We start from the raw sequence: 27,363 nt of genomic DNA, 5'->3' as shown, positions 1-27,363 counted from the left end.
TTTACGTACTGCGATGACTGAATTTCTGTAAATTGTCTTTTGAAATAAAGTTAAAACATTTTTTTTTTAAAAAGCTCACCCCATGTGTCATTCGGAATTTACATAGGGAAATAGTTTCATAATGTAATGCAATAAACAGCTGACAATATGTTGTTTAAACACTCTAAGACGATACAAAATAAAAATCTTTATTGCATCTTAAAAGTTAATGAACACCAAAGTTCGAACCACTTCTGAAGCAGAATATCACATTTCCGGACTTCTTCCGAGGAGCACCTGAATGCAGCATTCGTCTACCGTCGCACATGACATCAGATCCCAGCCACGCAAATGTTTGGCTAGTGCTAACTGCTAACATGGACCGTTGGGTAAACAAGTGTAGCTACACCTTGTGAGCTGGCAGAAGATTGGTAAGTCTTATATTAACACCCAACACCAGCTAAACAGACAGGCATGTTAGCATCCCGCAGTCAGAGACTAACGTTACACTAGTGTAGAGTCTACACTAAATATAAAGTTATACAGCCAGTAGCTTAGCTTAGCTTAGCATAAAGACTGAAGACAGAGAAAACGGCTACCCTGGCTCTTTCAGAAGGTAACACAACCTGTCTTCCAGCACCTCTAAAACGCGCACTAATTGAAATGTTATATCTATCCAAAATGTTAAAAAATAAAAGAAAATTCCAATGTCTGCTTTCTTGGCCAGAGTAGTGACCTCATGGAGTCACCCCTCCTTGTCTGGCAACCTTCCAGCAATAATATCAGATACAGGCACAGTGATGTATTCTGCCTGTATGATACATGTGGAGAATTGTTACGTAAAATAATTGAAATATTGTTAAAGCCCCCAGTGTGTAACGTTTGTAGTTGTTCATTATCAAAATCTGTACTGCCCTTCACAAACTTGTCCTTTTTCATGAATATTGACCACCACCATCAAGTTCAAGTATTCCTATTAGCTTGGAATTTTACATTTGCGCTTGCATGAACTTGGGTAGATGCTCCATAATGATGCGCCATCTTGAAATACGTTATTAGCTAATTAGTTAATAGCCGGTAAGGGACATACAGGACATACTGCGCCTTTTTGCGTTCTGCTGCTAATGGGTATTGGGAACAGGAGTCTTCTTCTTCGCCCCGAAAAAGAAAACGGATATTGAAAATGGCAAGAGACCGGCTTCATCAGAAAAAAAGAGTGAACATTGGAGCTGCTTTTGGACGCGCACGCCAAATCCCAACTAGTTCATCATCCCCCGGACCGCTGCAGTCTCCTTTCTCTCTCCTTTCCGTCGGGTGGCGAGCGGCGTGCCGTCCGCGCCGCACCGTCCGCGCCGCTCTCCGACATGAATTCACGGATGTATTAATGGTGCGTTCTTTTTGTCCACCGAAGTCAATCTACGAGTCGTTTTCCGGAGTTACGAACCGGAAGTTGCAAAAAGAACGCCACCGAGGTTGTATATACGACTCGTCAAGTCGTCTGAACTCAGAGGACCCCGAGTTCACTTTCAAAGATGGCTACGTCGTGCATCGCACGTAGTAAACATTGTGGTTTTCTACAATTACAACAAAGCACTTTTGTCTTTGTTGTAACCAAATGAAGAAGTCGTACACATAGTGCTGTATACTGCTACCTATAGACATGTCTCTACAGTCTTATTAGGAGTTAAACATAGCGCTGTATACTGCTACCTATAGACATGTCTCTACAGTCTTATTAGGAGTTAAACATAGCGCTGTATACTGCTACCTATAGACATGTCTCTACAGTCTTATTAGGAGTTAAACATAGTGCTGTATACTGCTACCTATAGACATGTCTCTACAGTCTTATTAGGAGTTAAACATAGCGCTGTATACTGCTACCTATAGACATGTCTCTACAGTCTTATTAGGAGTTAAACATAGCGCTGTATACTGCTACCTATAGACATGTCTCTACAGTCTTATTAGGAGTTAAACATAGTACTGTATACTGCTACCTATAGACATGTCTCTACAGTCTTATTAGGAGTTAAACATAGCGCTGTATACTGCTACCTATAGGCATGTCTCTACAGTCTTATTAGGAGTTAAACATAGCGCTGTATACTGCTACCTATAGACATGTCGCTACAGTCTTATTAGGAGTTAAACATAGCGCTGTATTAGGGATGCACCGATTGGGAAATTCTGGGCCGATACCGATACCGATGTTTAACATAACAACATGGCCGATGGCCGATGCCGATGTTTTTTCTTTTTGTTATTTATTCCTTCTTTTGTGCCACGGAAACATACAAGTCTTTCGGCTCTTATCTTAGAATGAGCACAAATTCAATCAGACCAATTTATGAAACAAAAACAAATTTTAATGTCACTTTCTGGTTGACATTAGTTATAACCTTATTTATGACAAGTTTTTTTCTGAAAAATAACATTCAAAAACCTTTGACTGCTAACTAATCAATGAAAAGATTGTTTCAGTACATTGCCCAACAAAATTATTTGAGTGGTTTTAGCCTGATAAACAAAAACTTACTCAATGAGATTATTTTCATGGCCCAATAAAAAAAATAATTTTTCTGATAAATAAAAAAAAAAAAAAATACATCAAGTGTAAATGCAAAAACAAGTGAAATAAATAAATAATATTAAAATAAATAATGTTATTAAAATAAATAAATTATGATATTCATAAATACAAACATAAATAGGGCTATCTTTCACCTTGTGTATTTCTCATACAGAATAAAACATTGCAGTGTTTCAGAACTCACAGGCTGGAACATGGGGCATCTTATAAAACAAAAACAGTACCTCCACTTCTGATCCGACACATAAGTCACCTGCTGAATCTCTGGCCTACTTCTTAATAAGATGCATGTTTTTCTTTACAAAGATAAGCATCTCTGCCTTGTCACAGCAAAGCCTATTTCTCTTTTCATCCAAGACATGAGACACAGAGCTGAATAACCGCTCACTCGGTGCTGGTGCATGGCGACTAAGGTATTTGCGTGCCATTTGTGCGAGTTCTGGAAAACGCAGGTGGTTATTTCTCCAATAAGAGAGTGCGCTCTCACCTCTTGGAATAGTGGTGTCTGCCAGGAAAATACCCAGTTGTTGGGATACAGAGGTACTTGTCCTCTCTGCTCCATTTTCTTCCAGAATCTCCTCAAACACATCATGCAGGGAGGGCCCTGCTCTGTCGGATCGTTGCCTCTTGCGCTCTGTCTGATGTGCGCGCTCTCCATCGCGTCCCATCCTCTGCACCGCAGCAGGCAACAGGTGTGCCTCAAGTATTTCTCGAGCGCGTTGTTTAACATCCTCATCAAAGTAACGATCCTTGTATCTGGGATCCAAATAGGTGGCAATGCAGAACATGGGATCGTACTGGATTTGATCGAAGCGTCTATTTACAGCCTCTAATAATGAGGTCTTTGTTGTTTTAACGCCGTGGTCTGTGTCAGCCTGCTTACTCAGAAGACGTCTCAGGGCTGTCACAGAGGGGATGACATCTGCAGCTGATGCTTCTGATGAGCTAACTTCTCTCGTCAATTGTTCAAATGGGGAGAGGAGTGTTAGAAAGTTTTCAATTAATTGCCACTGGTGCGCACTGAGAGTGGCCGGGAGGTCGTAGTCTGCGGCATATGTAGCAAGTGCGCGCTTTTGTTCCAGCAAGCTCTCCATCATATAAAATGTACTATTCCAGCGAGTGGAAACATCTTGCTGTAGCCTTTTTGGTTTCATTCCCAACTGGATCTGCACAGCCTGGAGACGTGAATAGGCGAGGGGTGAGTGTTTAAAGTGGCCGACGATTTTTCGGCAAATAGCCACAACATCCGTGGAGGCCGCGCTGGCTAAAAACACCGTCATGAATTGCCAGTTGCAGTGTGTGCGCCATGCAGCCAAAACTAGCCAGACCACTGTCCATCATAGCTTTCGTCATATTCCTAGCATTATCTCTCACGACAGCATGCACTTTGGTTTTGTCGATTTTCCACGTCTGGAACATGTTCTCAAATGCCACCGAGATGGCAGATGCTGAGTGGGTACCTGCGAACTCCTGGGAGTGCAACACTGCCTTCGCCAGGTTGAAGTCCTTATCAATCCACTGTGCCGTGAGGCTAAGCATGCTCACAGGGCTTACATCTGAACTCCATATATCTGTGGTGAAACTGATTGCAGCGATGTCGCAAGCCAGTAGCTCATGAATGTGCGTGGCCACAATGTTGAGGATTTCGGGAGACAGACCTCGGCAAAGTGACGCCGGCTCGGCAGCGTGTAGCGTGGCTCCATAAACTTCATCAGACCAAAACCCACGTCCTCCACTACAGAGAAAGGCTGGTCATCTAAAGCGATGAACTCCATCACCTTGTTTGTTATTTGTTTCGCTTTGGCGCTGTCTGAGGCAGCTGTTTGGCTTTCTCAAACGCCGTGTCAATTGAAGTCTGAGTCTTACCGGGGGTTTGCGCTTTCTTGGCGGCTTCATTTTTCCGTTTTTGGTCAGCTTGCAGGTAATCGCCGTACACCGCCTCGTGCCTGCTTCTCAAATGTCCAATGAGATTTGTTGTGTTAAATGACTTTCTAACAGCCCCCCCTCTTGAAATGTCAATGGAACACGTATTGCAAACTGCAAAACGCTGATCTTTCTCTGAAACTGTAAAATATTGCCACACGACCGCCATCTTCTTTGTTTAATCTAAGTTACTGAGGAGAGTGCGCGGGTGCCCTCTTCCGTCTGGGTATCTTCCCCCGCCCAAATAAAAAGAGGGAAAAAAAGTTTCTCCTGAGCACAGCGTTCATGAGACATATAATTATCGGCGAATGTCATTTTTATTTCCCGATGGCCGATGGCAGTCAACGAGGCAAATATTGCCCGTTACCGATGTTCAGCCGATGCATCGGTGCATCCCTACGCTGTATACTACTACCTATAGACATGTCTCTACAGTCTTATTAGGAGTTAAACATAGTGCTGTATACTGCTACCTATAGGCATGTCTCTACAGTCTTATTAGGAGTTAAACATAGTGCTGTATACTGCTACCTATAGACATGTCTCTACAGTCTTATTAGGAGTTAAACATAGTGCTGTATACTGCTACCTATAGACATGTCTCTACAGTCTTATTAGGAGTTAAACATAGTACTGTATACTGCTACCTATAGACATGTCACTACAGTCTTATTAGGAGTTAAACATAGTGCTGTATACTGCTACCTATAGACATGTCACTACAGTCTTATTAGGAGTTAAACATAGCGCTGTATACTGCTACCTATAGACATGTCTCTACAGTCTTATTAGGAGTTAAACATAGCGCTGTATACTGCTACCTATAGACATGTCTCTACAGTATTATTAGGAGTTAAACATAGTGCTGTATACTGCTACCTATAGGCATGTCTCTACAGTCTTATTAGGAGTTAAACATAGTGCTGTATACTGCTACCTATAGGCATGTCTCTACAGTCTTATTAGGAGATAAACATAGTGCTGTATACTGCTACCTATAGACATGTCTCTACAGTATTATTAGGAGTTAAACATAGCGCTGTATACTGCTACCTATAGACATGTCTCTACAGTCTTATTAGGAGTTAAACATAGTGCTGTATACTGCTACCTATAGGCATGTCTCTACAGTCTTATTAGGAGTTAAATACCGCCTCATTAGTTATTTAGTAGCTTGTGCAGCTGAAATTGGCTAGAGACGCTCGGTTGCTATATGACAACAATGGCCGAGTCTCGAGCAGAAAGCAGAGCAGTAGCCTACCCGCGGTTATTCGTTTTTCGACACGGGTGTGACGTCACACTCAAGCTACTAGTCGCGATTACAAGACAAAAAGAACGCACCATAAGAGAACGCACGAACTCCAACGACGACGGCTGACAGACGGCCTTTTGTTCACCTTTTGCTTTTTGAAGCGTGAAGGCTACCGTAGCTGCGATACCACGTGGCGAGAGAGCTTTGATTGCGATATATGATCTCAACAATAGATGGGTGAAATTCCTACACAACGTAGCTTTAAGTTTCAACTTGGATTTGAGCATGACGCCGTATGGTTGGACTGAGCAGACCCTCTGATGTCTCATTCTGGGTTATCTGTTTTGCTAAATAAAAAAACAGTGGAATTATGATCCTTGTGCCATGACATATTTATATTTTTTTCCCCATCATGCTTCCATGTGGCCATCTGCAGCCCAGATTCCCCGCTGAGCGTACTTTCTTGACATTTGTTTATTTCCCTCGGCTCGTGATACTGTACAGCGCGTGCCTTTTCACATCACTCAATCTTTATCTACTCTTTGTTTTTCTCTCTACCTCGCCTTCCCACACCTCATTTCTCTTGGCCTTGGCACCTCGCTCTCTGCACTCTACTCCCCCCCCAGCCTCTGTCTGTATATACTCTCGTAGCTCCATATACTGTAGTTTTTAAAAAGGCAACGTGTCGCCCTGTAGGTCATTAATACCCGAGTTAAATGGTCTGTGACTCTTCCTGGCCTGGCGAGGCCAGGCAGGCAGAGATGTATAGGTATCAGCTGGTACTGTTCCTAGCAGACCTCCCCCAGCAACAGCAGCAGGGTTGTGGCCTCGGACCCTGGACACTTAGAGCCCTGTTCGCAGTATGTAAAAGAAAGGAGGAAGGGACGGATATGGGCGGAGAGGAAAAGACAGGAGGTGACACGTATGTTTGGGGGGAAAAAAAAGAAAAAGGGGACAGCGCAGCTACCTAAGTGAATACGGTCTATTTAGTTGAGATCAGGGGTCTGCAAGCTGTGGCTCCGGAGATGGACACGTCTCTGGGACAGGGCACGCAGACGCTGTGTAAAGCTTAGATCGGGCCCAAAAAAACAAAAATCGAGCCCGTGCATGTCGTATCCGAGCCCGGCCCGACACATTAAATGCAGCCTAATTATGAGCCCGAGCCCGATTTTTAAACCCGACAGTTAGGGCTCGGCGATATGGAGTAAATCAGATATCACGATATTCTTGACCCAATACCTCAATATCGATATTGTGGCGATATTCTAAGGTCGACAAATTGGTGCATTAACAAAATATCTTCACACTTAGATTTTAGATAAATAATCATCAGTAATGTGGGCATAATGTCTATGTGGGGAAAAGGCAAATAATAGAACAGCTAGAACAGTATGGTAAGTTCAGAAAAGTACATCACTCTACTGTGATGCAGCCTTACAAACCAGTAAAAGACAACACTTATGTCACATCACCGTACGACGATATCCAAAATCTAAGACGATATCTAGTCTCATATCACGATATCGATATAATATCGATATATTGACAAGCCCTATCGACAATTTTTGAATACGAGGGCCGTTACAAGTGATGTTCGATTAGTCGACTAAGATTTCTTTCTTTTTTATGATTATTCATGCTTAATTACTCATTTCCAAGAAACTGATGTTTCTGTCGATTATATCAACTAATCGATTAGTTGATACAATTGAATGAGTGTTAATTGACTGAAAATTTCTTTTTATATATATATATATATATATATATATATATATACATACATACATACATACATACATACATACATATACACACACACACACACACACAGTACAGGCCAAAAGTTTGGACACACTTTCTCATTCAATGTGTTTAATTTTTATTTTCATGACTATTTACATTGTAGATTCTCACTGAAGGCATCAAAACTATGAATGAACACATATGGAATTATGAACTTAACAAAAAAGTGTGAAATAACTGAAAACATGTCTTATATTTTTGATTCTTCAAAGTAGCCACCCTTTGCTTTTTTTTATTAATAAGGGAAAAACTTCCACTAATTAAAGCACACCTGTGAAGTGAAAACCATTTCAGGTGACTACCTCATGAAGCTCATTGAGAGAACACCAAGGGTTTGCAGAGTTATCATAAAAAGCAAAGGGTGGCTCCTTTGAAGAATCTAAAATATAAGACATGTTTTCAGTTATTTCACACTTTTTTGTTAAGTACATATATGGTTTACTCCTCGATGCAGCTGCCGCGGGTTTGACTCCGGTCTGCAAGCCCTTTGCTGCATTCTACTCCTCAATCTACCTTTTCACCTCTTCAATAATAAATAAATAAAAGCCCAAAATGCCCAAAAAATAATCCTACAGGGTTCATACGTTTTTTGAAAAAACCTGGAAATGTTTTTTAATGCAAATTCCAGGCCTGGAAAGGTTTTGGAAACTTAACACAGCATAATAATATGTCATTAATAAATGTATTTTCACGTTGTCTTAACCTCCACGTTCTATTCGGGGAGCGATATTATGAATCCCACTGGTGAACCACATAAATTGTCATCCATTTTATAGTTAAACCTCTGAGGGTAAACTTTAACACAGATTTGTATTCTTATTGTATAATGTCGACTGACATTTTCAGGAACACATAGTCATTAGGGCTGTAGCAATACACTAATCTCACGATACGATACACGATATTCAGCTCACGATACGATATAAATCACGATATTCAGCCAACGATACGATTATACGATACGATATAATTCGATACACTTACATCATTTTCTGAAAGATTTAAAGGGGACGGAGTGATTTTGGTGACATCTTGTGAGTGTTCCATTTACTTGGATTTAATTAATTGAACTGAAAACATCAATAACACAATATGTCTCTTTTTTCCAGAATTTTTCTAAGCACTCTGGCGGCCGGACTTTCAAATAAAATAAAATGAATTTATACTTATATATATACTTATACTTATATATTTTTTTTACATGTATTAGTGTGAGCAAACTCCTAAAAAACATGGAAACTCCATAATGATAACTGGCTCTTTAACTAGAAAAAGATCTCAGACTAGGAGGCAGTTCACCGAGGAGTGATGGTTAAAGTCTGTGATTATGGAAACATTATTGTAGTATGCAGCATCCTGATTGGTGGAAAATGCTTGCAGAAAGAAAGGCTGTTGTCAGGTAAACATGTCACTGTCAAAGACGCTGAAGCGAAAAGTTGACGTGGAAAAGCCAAAAGCCCAGCTTTAATGATGAATGGACTGATAAGCAGGCTATGCACTCGTCATGTATGCCTCATTTGCAATGAAACAATGTTGTTGCAAAATAATACAACCATCATCATCATCATCACTCGAACATAACGATCGCGTCATTCACGTGCATATTAAGTAGCTCCAGATTGTCTGCTCTAGCGGAGAGTTTGGTGTGTTCAGCCAGCAGTGAGGTTTACAAAGAATTTTTTCAAAATTTTCAGCTTCCCGGCAACCTAAGATAAACAGTTAGACTAAAAACCGACAGCTTTTATTTTAGCTTGTTTGTAAAAATTCGCTATTCGCAGAGTAGAGCTGTGTTTGCGTAAAACAGCACGGTGGATAAGAGTGAACTGAGCAGACTGAGCAGATTGAAATATCGCTTTCTACATGTTGATGCCGGTCTACACAGGTGAGTGCATTGATAAGTATTGACTTTCTACTCACGAAGGTTTAATTGGAGCCTATTTACAGAAAAGAGACCAGCGTGAGTTCATCTGCCCCAGCGGCCGTTGGTAACTCTGTATCGTTCCCAGTCAGGTGCTGCGTGTTTTAACCTTTAACGCACACACATCTCGGCTCAGCGGTGTGTGTGTTTTAACCATAGACAGTATATAATGGACCAATAGACCCCGTTGCTCTGGACGGAGACCAGTGAAGGCTATTAGAAGCACTTTTCTGGTGATGGCCAGCTTTACTGCGCAGCCTCCAACTGAGAGAATGTGACGTGAGCAACGTGTCTGAAAGTTGTAAGTCTTCTGGTAGCTGTGCCAAGAGAAATCTCAATCATTCCCAATCTTACAGATACGGAGACTGTAGGTGTATGTAAGGAGATAACATGGGCACAGGCTAATTATTGATCACTAACATGCTAGTTAACATTAGTAATTAAACCTAAACATCTCATGTAAGTCAAAACTGCCTGCGAGCTTCTCCTGTACTGTACGGTAATTCCTCTACTATGCGACAGTAAGTCACTTGGTTATGACACAATTGTTAGCTTATTTTTACAAAAACGTCTGCTACGGAGCCATAACGTCAGGTACAAGGTAATGGAGCCTTTTATACATTGTCGTGTTTCTTTGGAACTAAACAACGGACAAATAGAGTCTTTAAACGCTTCAGATGTAAAGTTATTCGCAGTCAAGTGACGTAAAAAAAAAATGGCGGTCAGCGGAATGTTAACAGGAGGTGATGGCCAGTTAGCAACAAAATGGCGCCATGATGGCTCGAGTTCTGAAGCGAAGCTTACCCCCTTGGTTTTAACGCACGCACATCTCGGCTCAGCAGTGTGTGTGTTTTAACGCACACACATCTCGGCTCAGCCGTGTGTGTGGAGCTCGGTCATCGCTGTAGAGAATCCCGGCATGTGAATAGAGATGTAAATACAGGGGGCTGTGTTTTTGCTCTAAATGCTTGAAATGATAAATAACAGAAGGCAGTTTTTCCTCTTTATATTTAGTGAATTCCTGATTATTCTGGGGGCCAGACTAAAAGCTTTGGCGGAGGGCCGCCAGCTGACGTTGGCTGCTCTACAGCGACACTAGCGGCTGGCTGACCAAATTGCTCTTCCTGCAACGCGAACGCGGGTAAACACGGGGGATTTGAATGGGACTTATGTATCGATACTCGCGGCATAAAAATCAATACTTTCTCGGGGAATAAAATATCGACTTATATCGCAGAATCAATAAAATTGCTCAGCCTTAGTAGTCATGGAAATTTGCCGAAAAGTATTGGTTAAAATGCGTATGAACCCTGATCCTAAGAAAAAGAAAAAAAGAATGGGATGAGATGGTCAAAATCATAATCTTATTTAGACTTATTAGGTTAAAATGTTTTTATATATATATATATATATATATATATATATTTTGATGGCCCAAAGCGTCTCCTTTGATAGGAGCGGTTGCTGAGCCCTGAGCCCTGGTGGACATGGCCCTCTCCAGCCCGGCTTTAACTGCTGCCCTCAGACACACTGTGGTTTCAGAGATTTACACTTGGCATAATTATGGACTCCAAAGACGGCGTATTTACAGCGCCTTTGCATCTGAAGTAACCGTGGTCGTATTTGGCAGCGGGGGGGCGTGGCGGTGACTTGGTGTTTCCCGATTGAAAAAAAATAAATAAAATTGCAATAACTTTGCTTCCACCTTCAGCAAACTTCAACAAACTTTTGGGACAACAAATCAACTGACCACTCGGCTTCCATCCGCAGGCCACCTAGGAGCAGCTTCCTCCTCCTTCTCCTCCTCCTCCTCCTCTCCCATGACGAATCATTACTAAACAAAAACTCCACTTGTTTTCTTGCTTTCGCTCGACGCATTTCATTTCCCACCGCGAGCCGCCGACCCTCAGACTGCGCGTGTCACTCGCAGCGGTGGAATGGAACTAAGGACTTTTACTCCGGTACTAATGTGACTAATTTGAGGCCCTTGTTCTTTTACCTGAGTCTTTGCTTTTTCATGCCACTTTCTACTTTTACTCAACTACATCTCAGAAGGAAATATCGTACTTTTTAGCCCACTACATTCGTCTGACAGCTTTAGTTACTTTACACATTACGATTTTTGGACTCAGTCACATGTAGTTTAGAAAATACAATGTTTTATTATAAATTAAACTATGCAACAATATACAGGCCAGCTGTACTTTTAATACTTGTACATAATACAAAACATAATACAAGTACATTTTCCTGATGATACTTACATGCTCTTGCATATATACCATTTTTAATGCATGGCTTTTACTTATAACAGTGTTTTTTTTTTTTTTTTTTTTTTTTTTTTTACAGTGTGGTATTAGTACTTGTACTTAAGGAGCTGAATACTTCTTCCACCACTGGTCCCCCCTCGGGCCCACCCCACCCCCCCATGAACAAAACTCCCAGCACAGGAGAGTATCCCTCATTAGCCCTCGTCATTCCTGATGGAAATAGCACTCTGCATCAAAACCAAATTAAACATAAATCCAAGGAGAAGCGGCACCACCCACGGTACACACACACACACACACACACACACACACACACACACACACACACACACACACACGCACCGCCTCCGGTAAACAGACGAGGCTTTTAGCCGGGGCCCCCCGGTGGTCCTGGCTGTGGTTCCCGACCTCGCACCAGGGCCGCCTCGCTGGCATCCGTTTGAAATCCAACGCTGTCCGAGGGAGATATGCTGCGCCCTTCTCAGACCTGGCCCGGAACCAGAAATGTGGCTCCTAACCTGAGGTGGACAAATGGAGGGGAGGGAGGAAGGTCTGAGGGGGGAGAGGGGTGCAAGATTGTGTGTGTGTGCGCGCGTGTGCGTCTGCAAATTTGTATAATTTATTATGACGTGAGATGTTGGGGATGAAGCAGTAAAGGTGTGTGTAGGCAGGAGAAGAGGGGTTTTTAACTTTTCTTTTTTTTCTTCATACAGGTGGTAATATATCTTATGTGGTGTATTTTAAAAGTCAGGGTGTATCAGAGAGGAGTCAAATTGGACAGAGAAGCCTCCCCGCTCAGCTCACTGGGACTATGAAAGAAGCCATTGAAGGCCGCGGGTGGCGACAGGTCTGGCACGCGGCCTCGAGAGAGAAACCGCAAAAAAGACGCTCGATTTCAGGGACCATAGAGCAAAAACAGCGAAAGCCAAAAAAGGTTTTTCAGCAAACATTGTTAGTTATTTTCTATAACCCCTGGGATGGTTGAATCAGCATCTTCTTTGTCCTACTTCTCCCCTGTTTTTAATCTTTTGATTGAACTAACTTCTCTTCTTTCAAGGCTTAAAGTGCTCATATTATGCTAATTTTCAGGTTCATCATTGTATTTAGAGGTTATATCAGAATAGGTTTACATGGTTTAATTTTCAAAAAACAACACATTTGTCGTGCTGCACATTGCTGCAGCTCCTCTTTTCACCCTGTGTGTTGAGCTCTCTGTTTTAGCTACAGAGTGAGACATCTCACTTCTGTTCCATCTTTGTTGGGAGTCGCACATCCGCTGTAGCTAGGTAAGGACTACTAGCCAGTCAGAAGCAGAGTATGAGGGCGTGCCACGCTAGCAGCTAGGCGAGCATTATAACGTGTGTTACAAAGTGACCACGTTGGTCTTTGAAGTAAAGGCTGGACTACAATAGAGCTGTTTGGAGCAGTTTGGGAACAGTGTTTTCTGTTGGAGATGGTAAGGCCCTTTGGGGGGGGACTTTGGGCTTTTTTTCACTTTGTACACCTATAACATGCACAAAAAAGATATATGACACAATAAAGGAAAGGGGAAAAGCCAAAAAGCATAATATGAGCTCTTTGAAAGTTGGCACAAACGTGACAAAAAGCCGCTTCCATATCCAGGACGGTATCAAGTTAAAAAAACAAAAACATGGCATTTCTTAAATATCTGCTTCTCCCACTTCCATTTTAATGTATTCCTCCCTGGGCTGACAGCAGAGTCATAACTTTAGCACTCTGTATTTGAACAGGATCTCTAGCAGGACGTGTGTGTGTGTGTGTGTGTGTGTGTGTGTGTGTGTGTGTGTGTGTGTGTGTGTGTGTGTGTGTGTGTGTGTGTGTGTGTGTGTGTGTGTGTGTGTGTGTGTGTGTGTGTGTGTGTGTGTGTGTGTGTGTGTGTGTGTGTGTGTGTGTGTGTACATATGTACATGTACATGGATATTACCATGTATGTATGTGTGGGCATACATACATGTTGTTAGCAGGCAGACACCTGTGGTAAACAAAGGAGGCCTTCTATCCGTGCTGCGGGGTGGCACCGTCATTCAGCAGAGCCCCAGCTGCACAGCATTATCTCTGCCCCTCGTATTCAAGCTCCGTGCCTGCGAGACAAGATGAATGGTTGTCATGACAACACAAAGCCCCCCCCCTCCGACACCTTATCAGAAGTCACGGAACGTGGCCCTTGTGTTGAGCATCACCAAAAAAAAAATGGTTGACAGCTAATTGATTAATCGTTGCAGCTCTATTATATCGTGTTACATAATCTGTAGCAAAGTTATTGTTGTTTGATGCATTTTTTAAGACTGGAACTAATATAACCTAATATCCCACACCCAAATTGTACAGAGTCTAATCATTTCTGTCTTTTCACCCGCTCGTCTTTATCCGTCCTTATCTTGAGATGGACGTGGTTTAAGCAAGAAACAAAGGAGCTGTCACAGCGAGCATCAGGCCACAACCCCCGTCTCCATCACTAACCTCCACACAACAAGCTCTTTATAGTCTGCATTGATGACCGTTAGACAGCTGTGTGTGTGTGTGTGTGTGTGTGTGTGTGTGTGCGCAGAGTAGGGGGTTAAATCCAACTAGAAAGGGTTTTGAAATTGTGAGTAATTAAGTCTGTTGTGTGATTCAGCTGTCAGAGAGAAAACTTTCTTCTGGTAGATTTGGAAAAACACTGGGGGACAGATTATTGTGCATTAAACTTAACCATATGAGATATGTCCTTTTTATTTATTTTTTTCATCCACACCAACAAGTGGTAAACTGACACATGTGGCTTGTTTAGAATGTGTCCCTGATACTTTGTAATTTATTTGTCTGGTATTCATATAAGTGAAGAAAATGTTGTCATTTTTAGAAGAGCCTTAAGAAATCAAACAAGACTACAGTGGCACTCATAAACTTCCCTTGGCCTTTGGAATTAAAATAGCCCCACATCATCAAATATACCCTTCACCATACCTACAGATTGGCATAGTTTTATTTCAGTTAGCCTAATAGCTGGTTTGATTTGCATTGAGAGATGATTTTATGGAAAGTAGCCCATGCCAATCTCTGGGTATGATGAAGGGTATGTGATGATGTGATGCTATTTTAATTCCAAAGGCCAAGGTAAATTTATCAGGATGCATAGTATCCTGGATCCATGAAATAACTGGCCTTTAAAAATAAAAATGGGAATTTAACATAGGGGTGTACTTACTTATGCCCCCTGTATTTTAAGGAAGAACATTTATTTATTTTTACGTTACATTATAGGGCTGCTCGATTATGGGAAAAAAATATAATCACGATTACGGATTTTGCCTTAATACTTTTCCTATTTAAACTTAGTTTTTTCTTTCAGAACACGAGAAAATAAAGAGTTTACTTGCAAAATGTAATGAGCTAAATAATTGTATTTCTCGATTATTCTGTTTTTGTGATTGTTGGGAGCCAAAATCATAATCACGATTACATTTCGATTAATTGCACAGCCCTATTACATTATTCATTCACAAATAAAACCGGTGTCCTTAAAGGTTGGATTTTTCCTAATATTTATAATTAAGGCATTAAGATTATTCCCCTTTTTAGTCAAATAGCATGGGTTCATAAACTTATGAGTGCCACTGTATATCCTCGGAAGAATTCGGACGCATTCGTTAACCTGTGTCAGCAAATATGACGGTGAAACCGTACAGAAGTATGTTCCATTGCACATGCAGTCAAAAATGATACAGTGCGACTTGAGTGCCACTTTTACTCACTGCGCTCCCTCCACCTGCTATTTACTGCTAGTTAAACACAAGTAGACGGGGCACGCTGATGGAAAGCGGCTACACCAAAAAGGTAAATTATGACACTTCATCACAAAATAACTGTTGGAAAGCTGCAAGCGTCGCAGATTAACAAGAACTAACATCATAAGCACATCCATGGGGCGATTTTTCCTCCGACCTGCATTATTTTGCCTTCCATGCGTCACTGGGCTAAAGTCATCGCGCTTCCTAGCTTGCCACTGCACCTTGGCACTTTGTTAATGGAGACAGACAGCGTGACAGAAAGTGAGCGTTTTGGTAAAGAAAAAGCAACACTGACAACGAAATTGGGTGTCTGAGAGTGATAAAATAGAAAGAGAGAGCGGGCGATCCATTAAGCCAAAACCGTTTCTGTTTGGAAAGTTCTCCCTGGCAGCAAATTCGTCCCAATCATCAAGCTCTAATGTAATCACTTTATGAGGCCAGGGCATAATGAATATAGTGTTTAGGTGTGCAGATCCAGGCCTGGCCCGTGGTCCTCTAGAGGGAAGTGTACATTTCTGTGGCATCCTGTATTTATTTGAAATACCCTCTGTCTGGTCTCGTAATACAGACACAGGCAAGTGGGCATAGAAACCCTTTTCTATTCCATCCATTTTCATGATGCGGTCTCGCATTAATGGCACTCTCCATATGTTTTAGAGAAATAAAGCAGTAAAAGTTGCTCTGCTCTGCCTTCACTCAATTTGTCTCGAGTTTTAGGGGGGGAAAAGCACACAATTTGTTTCCATTTTTAGGTTAATGTATACAATTTGTCTCCATTTTACTAGAGAGGTATATTTAGATTGCGTAGGTCTTGAGTCTTGGCCAGCTTTTTGGGTTTTCTTACAAACTGTACCCTGTGTACACTTCGAATAGAAGCACAGTGTCGGGTCTAAGGGCAAAAGTGTTCAGGGTTTTGGATTTTGTTCTTGTTAGGGTGTTAAAGCCCCTGAAACAGCACCGACACCATCATAGGGCACTAAAACCCTCCACTGAAACCACACTGAGGAGATTGTTAAAGTGTTAGCAGCACATGTATTTACTGGTTTAAAATACTTCATTGCCATTATTGCAATAGAAAACTGTGTATTCACTTTCTTTCCAAGATTTAGATAGGAAGATAAATACCACTCCACTGTCAGTGCCTTATGTAGAGAGCTAGAGCCAGGAGGCATTTAGCTTAGCTTGGCATAAAGACTGTGAACCCGGGATAATGTAAGCAGGGCCAGGTAGCCTGGCTCTTTCTGAAGCTAAAGAATTTGAATAGCAACACAGCTAATTCAGCTCATTCATTAACATATTGTGTCTTGTTGGTTTAATGAAAACCACATATTGTCGTTTTCTTTTTACATTTCTGTATGCATTAAACAGTGAGACGCAGCATGCTAATTAGCTTTGGTGGTGCTGAGATACAGAGCCAGGCTAGCTACTTCCCACAGCGTCCAGTCATTATGCTAATCGAAAAACAAATCTCCTACCAGCTTTAGCTCTGTACTTGATGCACAGATGTAAAAGTTGTATTAATATCCTCATTTAACTCTCTGCTAGAAAGCTATCCCTTTAAAAGAATAGTCGGTCATTTTGGGCAATATCCATATCTGCATTCTTGATTTTGAAGAAGGCCTGAGGGACGAAACGTCATCTAAATAAGCAGCTGGTTAGCTTAGCATAGCAAAGCATAAAAAAGAAGCAGCTAGTCTATCACTGTCCAGGAAACAATATCTGCCTACCAGCACCTCTAAAGCTAAAAAATATCTAATTTGTTTATCTGTTTTTTACACGTGTGAATATACTATAGACCGTATATAAAATGGACCAACAGATCCCGTTGCTCTAGACAGAGACCAGTGAAGGATATTAGAAGCACATTTCCGGTGATGGCTGAGCGTTACTGCGCAGCCTCTGACTGAGCTCGAAGACATAGATGTGACGTGAGCAACCTGTCTGAAAGTTGGAAGTCTTCTGGTAGCTGTGCCAAGAGAAATCTCAATCATTCATTCTCAATCTTGCAGAGACGGATAGAGCGTAGGTATATGTAAGGAGATAACATAGGCACAGGCTAATTATTGCTAACTAAAATGCTAGTTAACATTAGTAATTAAAGTTAAAACGCTAATGTAAGTCGAAACTGCCTGCGAGCTTCTCCTGTACTATACGGTAATTCATCTACAATGGGACAGTAAGTCGCATGGTTATGACACAATCGTTAGCCTATTTTTACAAAAACGTCTGCTACGGAGCCATAACGTGAGGTACAAGGTAATGGAGCCTTTTATACATTGTCGTGTTTCTTTAGCAATAAACAATGGACAAATAAAGTCTTTAAACGCTTCAGATGTAAAACTATTCGCTGTCGAAGTGACGTCAAAATGAATGGCAGTCAATGGAATGCTAACGGTGGGTGAGAGCTAGGTAGCAAAGTCTACTACTACTTCTACTGCCAGTCCATGGGACCTATCTTTCTAAAAAAATACGAACGGTAGTGAACGGGGAGAGGCAAATTATTTGTTGATCCCGTTTGAATTGAGCCATGGATTACAAGTCTCAGTTAGCCGTAGGTTTGTCATATGATCACGTAGTTTTGTGTGAAACCGCTCTGTGAACTACATCTCTCGTCTCACACAATTTACGTCACCTAGCTTGATGCTCAACTTGCTCGCTAGCTAGCTAGCTTAGCTCTGTTCCACAACACATGTAACGTTATCTTATATCGCTGCTCATATGAGTAACATTACGTCCCCGGTACGATACACACAGACATTGTAGCTTCAGCGAGACGTCATCCATGTGACTTTGTAGCGTGTAGTCTTTCTAATTACGTATTTTCGCAGTCTTATACTTCAACAGTTTATTTATTTGTCTTTTCCCATTCACTACCGTCCATATGTTTTCCGAGTTATGGTCCCATGGCTGTCCACCGCAGGGGGAGGGACTTCACCTCTCTATTGTTTAACTGCGGATAGACGCTAGCTGTTTGTACCTGCTTCCAACTATTATGCTAAGCTAAGCTCTAGCTCTGTACTTGATGCCCATATGTGAGAATGGAAGCAATCCTCTAAAGGTGTGATCTGTAACATTGTACCTCTTCTTTGCACAAAACACGACCATATATGTGGGCTCCACCTCTGTCTAAGTCCTTTGCATGGGATTTCAAAATCTCTACGCAGGTAAGCCATGCAGCCCAAAAAATAAATACACAAACGTAGTCTAGATAAACTCATAAACTTTAACTGCACTAAAGATAGGGTTACACAGAGTTTATTTAAGGGTATTCAGGGCTTGTTTTAGAGAAAAGGTCAGCACTATAGACGGGGTGGTGAGAGGATAAACAAACACTGAGCGTCTCCTCTCACACCTGCTGCAGGACGGCTCGTCTCTGCTTGGCTCCAGCTGATGTAAAATTAGATCCTCGATCCCCTTTCATCATTGTATATGTAGAAACGTCTGCGTCCAAACGGCATACAGATTTCCATGTAATTGTGCGAGCAGTAAGTGTGTGAGCACCTATATACTGTATGTTCGTACACGTGCATGATTCAGGCGTTCCAGTGCCAACATCCACAATGTCCTGTTCCAGACTTCACTCATTCTGCCCTTGTTTGTTTTCAACTTAACGCTTGTCTGAACATGACTCCTGTTCAGAGCCAAAGTGGCCTTGCTTCATTTGTACAATGTATTAAAAAAAAAAAACCCTTCCAACATTCCTTGCTTCAGAGATCTAGCTTATATTTCATTTTTGCAGGTTTGACCATCATTTCTATTGGTTATGATAATATTGTACTCACCAGACTAATTGCTAACAACTTGGAAAGTGGCAAGAAGCCTGTTCAGAGGAGCATATAGGTTGCAAACAGGCTAAAAAAATGGTTAGCATGATTATCAAAACCACTTGATTTGAAGTTAAATTGAATGTGGGCGCACCTAAAATATATATAATAATCCCTCATGGCACAGGGAACCTGTTATTGCACAACTACGGCAAGTACTAGAGGTCAATGTTGAACCAGTCTGCAAATTTGATATTTACAACTGACAATTTTGGTAATAAACGTACCTTTTTCATTCCGTTTTGCAATTCCAAATGAGTTTGTTTAAAGGGGACACACCGCGAAGACAAACCTTTTAAATAAGTAACATCATTATACATTATATAAGTTATATAATAGATGCCCAATTAAAATCTCCTGTTGACAAATTGTTTGCGATACGAGAATCAATACGCTGGCACCAAATATCATATTTTAATAAATAAAATAAGACGCTCTAAATAGATTTCCCTGCTCCCAGCTCCGCTGCTTCATGGCTCCTCGAGGTGGCGCTCAACACATGAATGAGGGAAACTTGAACATTAAGTTAACTAGTTTTCGACGGGATGGTGGACAGCAGTTTGAGGAAATAACAAATGCCCCCAGCCACAGTTAAGTCCAAATTTTTTTGCTCTATAGTTCAGTAGTCATTTTAATTTACAGACTGTAAAACTTGTGCTGCACACAATTGTGCTGTTTTCTAACAGTTTGGACTTGCAGTGAATAGAGAGAGAAAACCTGCGCTTAACCTTTTCACAGGGCATTTTGTATTCATAGTTAGACTAATATCGGGATGGTATCATTATAAGATTGCAGTTTTTTCCCTGGCTTTGTTGAAGACTTAGGTGCGTGTGTTTTTTTTAATTATTTTTAATTATTTCTGGCTTCCATACAGCAGCAGCTTTATGCAGCCATATGTTAACCTGGTGGACAGAGCAGCAGAGGTGCCAGAGCTGGGAATAGCTGGAATAAATAGGACAAATACGTGTACGGAGACAGAAGACAGTTCCTGTAACATCTCCATCCTTTCATCTCCATCTGTCTTAATTTTGTGGACTTTGAAAGCCTCGTGCGCGCACACACACACACACACACACACACGCCTTCCCCCTCTGCAGTGCATGTGTTTGTAATGAAGAACCGTGCCTGTAAAGAGTAAATACCGGGTGGTGGGACTGAATGGAGAACAGGTGTTTGCGATACAGAGACGCACATACATCCCAGCCACACATCTGAACACCAAGTCAGCAGCTCGCGTGAGGCCGCACCCATGCCCTCCTACCGTACCTGCTGGCGTGTCGAATCGCTTTCACGCGGCGGGTTCGGTGGGGGCCGCGGCGGATCGTGCGGAAACCCATCGAGCCACGCTCCGCGGGCCGGCATTCACGTGGATTGGTGCTGACACCTGGCAAACGCTCCCGCCGTCTTCACGTATGAGAGAACATTGACATGCAACTTCCTCCTGTGGTTTTGGGTCGCTCCCCGAAAAAACGTCTTTCCATTACCTTCCAGTGCGACGCAGACGCTTGATTTTTTTTTTTTTTTTTTGCGCTGTAACTCGTGGAGGCTGGGGTTCAGTGGCCCTGTTGCTGGTGGCTGTTTGGCCGGGCTGAATGGATTTACAGCAGTGTTTATTTGAGATCAGATTGCCATCTGTCTGGAGCTATGGAGCCTTTGTAAGCGCAACCAGCAGACGCAGACAGTGTGGATCTGTATGGAAGTCATGGTTGTGTACCGTTAATCTGCGACGTCTCTCTATGTGTGCCACATAGGTCATTCATAATCCAGAGGAAATATAACCGTTCAAGTTTCTGGAGTTAATTTGAGAGCACACTGGTCCATGAATGTAGCATAACAGTAGACAATATATTACAAGAAGGAAAAGGGCGCTTAGGTCCAATCACAATTTTTCTTCTTGCAAATACAATCCATTTCTTATTCACAAGCCTTAAGTTACTCAAAGGACTGACACATAGAAAACATGACTAAAATGTAAGAGATAAGAGAACACTGGGACTTAACAGGAAAGGGACAGATATGTAGAGCAGGTGTACATACCGTTCTTACTATGTTGGCTGTTTGCATCATGCAGTCTGCACAGTTGAACATTTTTTGATTCGCCGGTTATTTGAATGTTAGATCATACGGTCATTGTGAAATGAATCTATATCGACGATTGTGATGTAACGGTATAAAAATGTAACCTCTTGGTTATAGTGACCAAAATTGTCACGGTTTTCGGTATTATCGCGGTATTTTGAAAAGTGTGTTCAATATGTTCAGAAAGCACTTCTAGGCCTACACAAGCTGAACTAGTTTCAAAAAGTGTAACAGTGTGTATTATATTACAACAAATATAGGCAAACTTTATCAAAAGTGCAACTTTTAACATCAAATATCCTGAGCACTGTCCTCTCCTCCTTCCGCCATTATTCCAACATCAAGAAACGCACGTTGGAGGCTGCGCAGTGCGGCAACTTCAGGAGACTCGGATGAAGCTGGGAAGGATTTGGCCTAAACATGCGGTTTCCACACCGTGGTAATCCACCGCGATAATAATATTTTAAATGAAAACTGTAATTGTTATCATTTTATCGTGGTATCGTTACATCCCTAATCGACGACGTTTCATTTACGGGATTGTTCTGGTTCCCGTGGCCGGATGTCCCGCTGGATGTTCCGCTGGATGTCCCTAACCTTCCGCTTTCTTTGTGTTGGCATTCCAAACTCCGGTCGATTCGGGGAAACATCCTCCGAGCTAGAACCGAGAAATTATATTGATCTTTTTTTTTGTGGCATTTTATGCCTTTATTAGTGACAGTTTAGACATGAAAGGGGAGAGAGCGGGGGAATGACCTGCAGGAAAGTGCCACAGGTTGGAACTGAACCTGCGACCTCTGTGTCGAGGACTGAGCCTCTATATTTAGGCGCACGCTCTACAACTAGGTCACCCAGGCACCTATATATATATATATTTAGGAAAACTCATTACACAACAGCCATTTTAATTCCAGAGCTCACCTCCCTACGTGCACGTGTTCCACCAAAACAAATTCCTTCTAGTGGAAACTAGTGAAATGAGGTGAAGGTGGTCTTAATTTTTAGAAACACAAAATACGGTTTGCAGGAGCTTCAATCAAATGTTTCCAGCAGATATCAGACTTAGGGGTGTGTTCACACGTTGCTAATACAAAAATTATGTAATTATTGCATTTGTCCCTTGGTTGTTGTGTTCACACGTAGGGTTTCAAAGGGGGGTGTAAATTATCGGGTAAATGTCCGGAAACTATCAATGGAAAGTTTAGCTGCAGAATTTTGGAAACTTTCATGGGAATTAACGGGAATAAACGGGAATTAATAGGAATAAACTGGATATTTTTAATATTGCTTTCCATTGAAAGTTTAGCTTGGAACTTTTGGAAACATTCCAATTTTGATTTGCTATGGTTAGTGGGCTATACAATTAACACACATAGGTTATTCATAACAGTACTATTTACAATTACCCCCCCCCAAAAAAAAAAATGTATTTTAAAAACTAAATGTTGGCCAGTATGTAGTAGTCTATGCTGATTTCATTCAACTGAAGTTGCAAGATGTTTTTTTTTTTTTCCAACTACATTTAAGTTCCCTGTTATAGACTAACAGTATTATCACAAGCTATATTAAAAATATCCGGTTTATTCCCATTAATTCCCATGGAAAGTTTCCAACTTTGACAATTCCCGGAATTTTGCAACCCTATTCACACGGCAACATTCAACAGCGGTCCAAAGCGGTCTTGAATTTGTAGACATATGCCATGCGAGGGCAAACTGTTCTCTCATTGGTTGGATTGTTCAATATGTCATTGTGTACTGCATAGGTTATGTGGAAATGTGTTGGTTGTGCAATACGTAGGCTATTGGGGTTGGGCAATATGTTAGCTGTGCAATATCAGAGAATGCAGCCGACAGGGTTGTTCAATTAAAAAATGCCAATGAAAGGAGGAGTTCTGGTGCTTACTATATAGGTACCGGTCTAATGTATATGGAACCATGTTGTGTGTTATTTTCTTTATTTTGTAAAGCTGCAGAACGGACAGAGTCCAAAACAAATTTCCCCCTTAGGGACAATAAAGTATATCTTATCTTATTATTAGTCAAAGATCTTACCGGAAGAATTTGCCTTCGCTTGCTGGGTTGATTGCGTTTCACACTGCAAAAGAACACGCTACGGGCATCGGTTGGAAGCAGCCGAGACCACCCTTTGGAAATCTCTGCCTTGTTGCTTGTTTTGTCCCGCATCCGAGTGTGATTGCAGTGTTCGTGCCCAAACAAACTGATCTTCAGGTTGGGGAAACGAAAACAACTGCTCCAAATGAGCCAAGTGTGAAACAGGAAAAGTAGGTCACATCTGCTGTCAGGACCTTTTTATGATTTTGAAACTTAGTACTGCTCATCGTTAGAGTTGTGAGGCCATATTTAAACGTACTGCTTTATTGCAGAAAATCTTGCTATATACAAGTATCTAACATTCTTCATTGCCCAGATGTAATACGATAGCTAAACAGCATATTTTTAATCCTTAATTCCGTGAAGAATGGTTTGTCCTGATATTGATTGGAGTGAAACTGTGGATTACCGCTGCTTGCCTGTCAGATATAATGTTACAGCACTTCCTGTGTCGCAGAAGCCTCTAAGCCCGACTGTTTTCCCTTTGACCTGTGGTTTAGAAATCTATGGACATTGATGAAAACTGTGGCCCGACTATTTATATCACAAAATGATCGAGTGTAGGCGGAGGGAGCGAAGGATAATTTGGGTATGATTCATCGCTTGCATAGTTGATTTTTCTTAAAAGCCCTTTATTTATCCAGGAAAAGGTTTGGTGAGCATGCACGCTCTGTTTCTGCATGACTCATTGACTTCTGCATGCAGGAGCTGCGCTTTCTCACTACTTGCACGTGAAGGCTAAAGGACTTCAAGGACACCCACTTTGATGACGGTAATGGATTTCCAATACAAAATCCTCATTGGGACGAATTGATCACTCCACAAAAACAACATTGGAATAAGAAAACGGGGACACGTGAAGCCGTCGATACAACTTTACCGCAACTAGTGATATTTCTAGTGTCTATTTAAAAAAAAAAAAAAAATACTTAGCCTACAGGTTGTAATTTGTTTTCAATTTCTGGGATTGCATGGGAATTAATGTCAGTAATATGCAACAAAGAAAAATAATCGGAACACATCATTGATCAATATTTTACAGAGGAGATTGTAAAGTCCAAAGTCCAAACTTTTTGTTAAAGTGCTCATATCATGCTTTTTTGGCTTTTCCCCTTTCCTTTATTGTGTCATATATCTTTTTTTGTGCATGTTATAGGTGTACAAAGTGAAAAAGCCCAAAGTCCCCCCCAAAGGGCCTTACCATCTCCAACAGAAAACACTGTTCACAAACTGCTCCAAACAGCTCTATTGTAGTCCAGTCTTTACTTCAGAGACAAACGTGGTCACTTTGTAACACACGTTATAATGCTCACCTAGCTGCTAGCGTGGCACGCCCTCATACTCTGCTTCTGACTGGCTAGTAGTCCTTACCTAGCTACTGCGTATGTGCGACTCCCAACAAAGATGGAACAGAAGTGAGATGTCTCACTCTGTAGCTAAAACAGAGCGCTCAACACACAGGGTGAAAAGAGGAGCTGCAGCAATGTGCAGTACAACATAAAGTTGTTGTTTTCGGAAAATTAAACCACATAAACCTATTCTGATACAACCTCTAAAAACAATTATGAACCGAAAATGAGCCTAATATGAGCACTTTAAGACATCCCAGTATTCTCAACCCCATTGCCAGAAAAGAACATTGATATTGGACGATTTGTATGATTTGGCAAAACCTTGCATTCCGTTCAATGACGACTTTGCTTTAGGTCCAATGCCAATGTTTTTTTGTTTTTTTATATACTTTCTTCAATATCTACCAATGACGGTAAGTTTTGTCTAATAAAATATGGTCAAACCTGTAATAACTTTTAGTTGCCCACTTGGAGGCAGCAGAAACAAGTTGTGAACACGACATGACATATCGCATTTTAAGTTAATATAGTGAACTTGTTAGCAGTTTGTTTACCTATTGAGCAGATACAGAGCAACGTTGTCTTTAATTAGGAGTCATGTCTCTGGCCACCTAAAGAATTTAATGTTCACACTCTCCTTTAAGCTCTGTTTTTGGTTTCCACCAACTCCTAAGGGAAATATCTGGCTGTGTAGCTGCTAAAGGCTTCACTATGTTTATCAAAGAAATATAGGAGGATATAATCCTAAATCCTATATGGATGTAAGTCTAGTCTTCTCATAAAATGTCCCTGGACCAGTGGGTCCCAAACTTTATCACATGAAGGACTGACACAAGTTAGACCACTGACCACCCTTTGATAAGATTTCTTTCCAAGGGCCCCCCCCATCTCTGATAGATTATTGCTTTTGAGGTACATTTACAGAAAGTGTATGAAACCCATGACCAAAATAGTCACACATTCTGTCATTGTGTTACCTATGTATGGAATTATACTGAAAACGGTGACAAAATGATTCCCCTTTGCTGGGGACCCCCTTTGGAGCACCATCAAGGACCCCCTGAGTATCCCCAGGCCCCACTTTGGGAATCACTGCTCTAAACAAAACAATCGGATAAACCGCCATCCACAGTGCATCCATTTTATTTATGTATTTAGCCGTAGCATTGTTCGGAAAACATCCAACTAATCTCGCCAGTCCAATAATAAGCTGCCCCGTTTCGCCACACTATACTCTGCTGCTTATTTAGTTTGACCTCCTCCGTACAATATCCCAACATGTTATTCTCTTCTTCGCACTCAGCACTTTGTTGCCCACCTTGGCACTCCTCAAGGACGGTCTAACTGTGCATTCCACCCCTTCTCCATCTGCGTTGCATTCAACAGGTCCGGACTATTGTACCCTTCCTAAGGATATCACAGATCCAGTTACTGCACAAGCAATGGCACTCCCTTCATTTGGAGATCTGCTCACTGCCCCTGCGACCCTGCCCCGGCCTCACTCTGCGCTCGGCTCGCTGACCTTAAGATAACGCCTCCGAGAGATACTTCAATCCAAGATTCACGGAGGTATGTTTTCGCTCACAACAGCGAACTAATGCCCGAGTATGCATCTGAGGCATGACAAAGACTTTTACTGTTACTAAGTTATTTCCAGCGCTTAATCGGATTCCGGCAGTGTCTAAATTTCTTCAGGTTGTGCAAGAATTTCCCTCAGTGTACTTTACCCTTTTTTTTTCCTTCTTCTTCTTCTTTGCTGTGCCCTTTGCCACAGAGGGAAAGGAGGTAATAGCGTTCACTAATTTGGCCCCGGGCTGCGCAGTCAAAGCCATATGCCAGAGTGAATCTGTAAAGCTAACATTAGGCAACAGATATCTGAGGCTAGCGGCTGTGGGCTTTGACATCCTGTATTACACCTAATTGCCACCAGACATTACATCGAAAGTCTCCGCAAAAAAAAAAAAAAAAAAATCCCCCACAACCACCTGCTCCTTGCTCTGTTTACCTTTTTTAAAAAATCGGGAATAATGCAGGGGGAGAGCGGGGCGAGAGTTCCCCTACTGTTATTTTCTGACACCCAAGCTGAGGATTGGGGAACTGGAATGTCAGGAGAAATTTGAATTTGAGACGTGTTAGGATAGCTAAGGGGTATCCCCCCGTGCATTGTGTTGCAGGGGCAACGGTGTATACTTTTCTGATTTATGTGTTTTTGTAAGAGTAATGAGAGAGGGAAGAAAACAGGGCAGGGGTAATATGGAGGCACAACCATAATTAGGTGAATTATAAGTTTCACAGTCATTTCTGTAACATGGTGGGGGGAAACCTTTAATGAACGTTGTAGCGAGAGGAGTGTGAATGTATTCTGTGCACAGTATGCGGCCGGGGCCACGGTGCGGTGAGTGTACATTTTTAGCAATTTCGTGCATTTCAACCAAATCCCCAAATATGCTCGCGTATTAATTCAG

The 27,363-nt window shown here is 41.7% G+C and overlaps 1 long non-coding RNA gene across 1 annotated transcript in view; it reads left to right on the top strand.

The window, feature by feature from the left end:
- The first annotated feature begins 273 nt into the window (after positions 1–273).
- LOC114548483 (uncharacterized) overlaps positions 274–27,363 on the top strand; it is a 39,393-nt gene continuing 12,303 nt past the window's right edge. The window contains exons 1-2 of the long non-coding RNA XR_003691368.1: positions 274–410; positions 26,285–26,467. This is a non-coding gene — a long non-coding RNA (uncharacterized LOC114548483). The remainder of the gene's footprint in view (positions 411–26,284; positions 26,468–27,363) is intronic.

This window comes from Perca flavescens, chromosome 21 (assembly GCF_004354835.1).
Source record: "Perca flavescens isolate YP-PL-M2 chromosome 21, PFLA_1.0, whole genome shotgun sequence".
NCBI classification, from domain to species: domain Eukaryota; kingdom Metazoa; phylum Chordata; class Actinopteri; order Perciformes; family Percidae; genus Perca; species Perca flavescens.
Note: the sequence above shows the minus strand (reverse complement) of the source record. Positions and strands in the feature narration are given on the sequence as shown.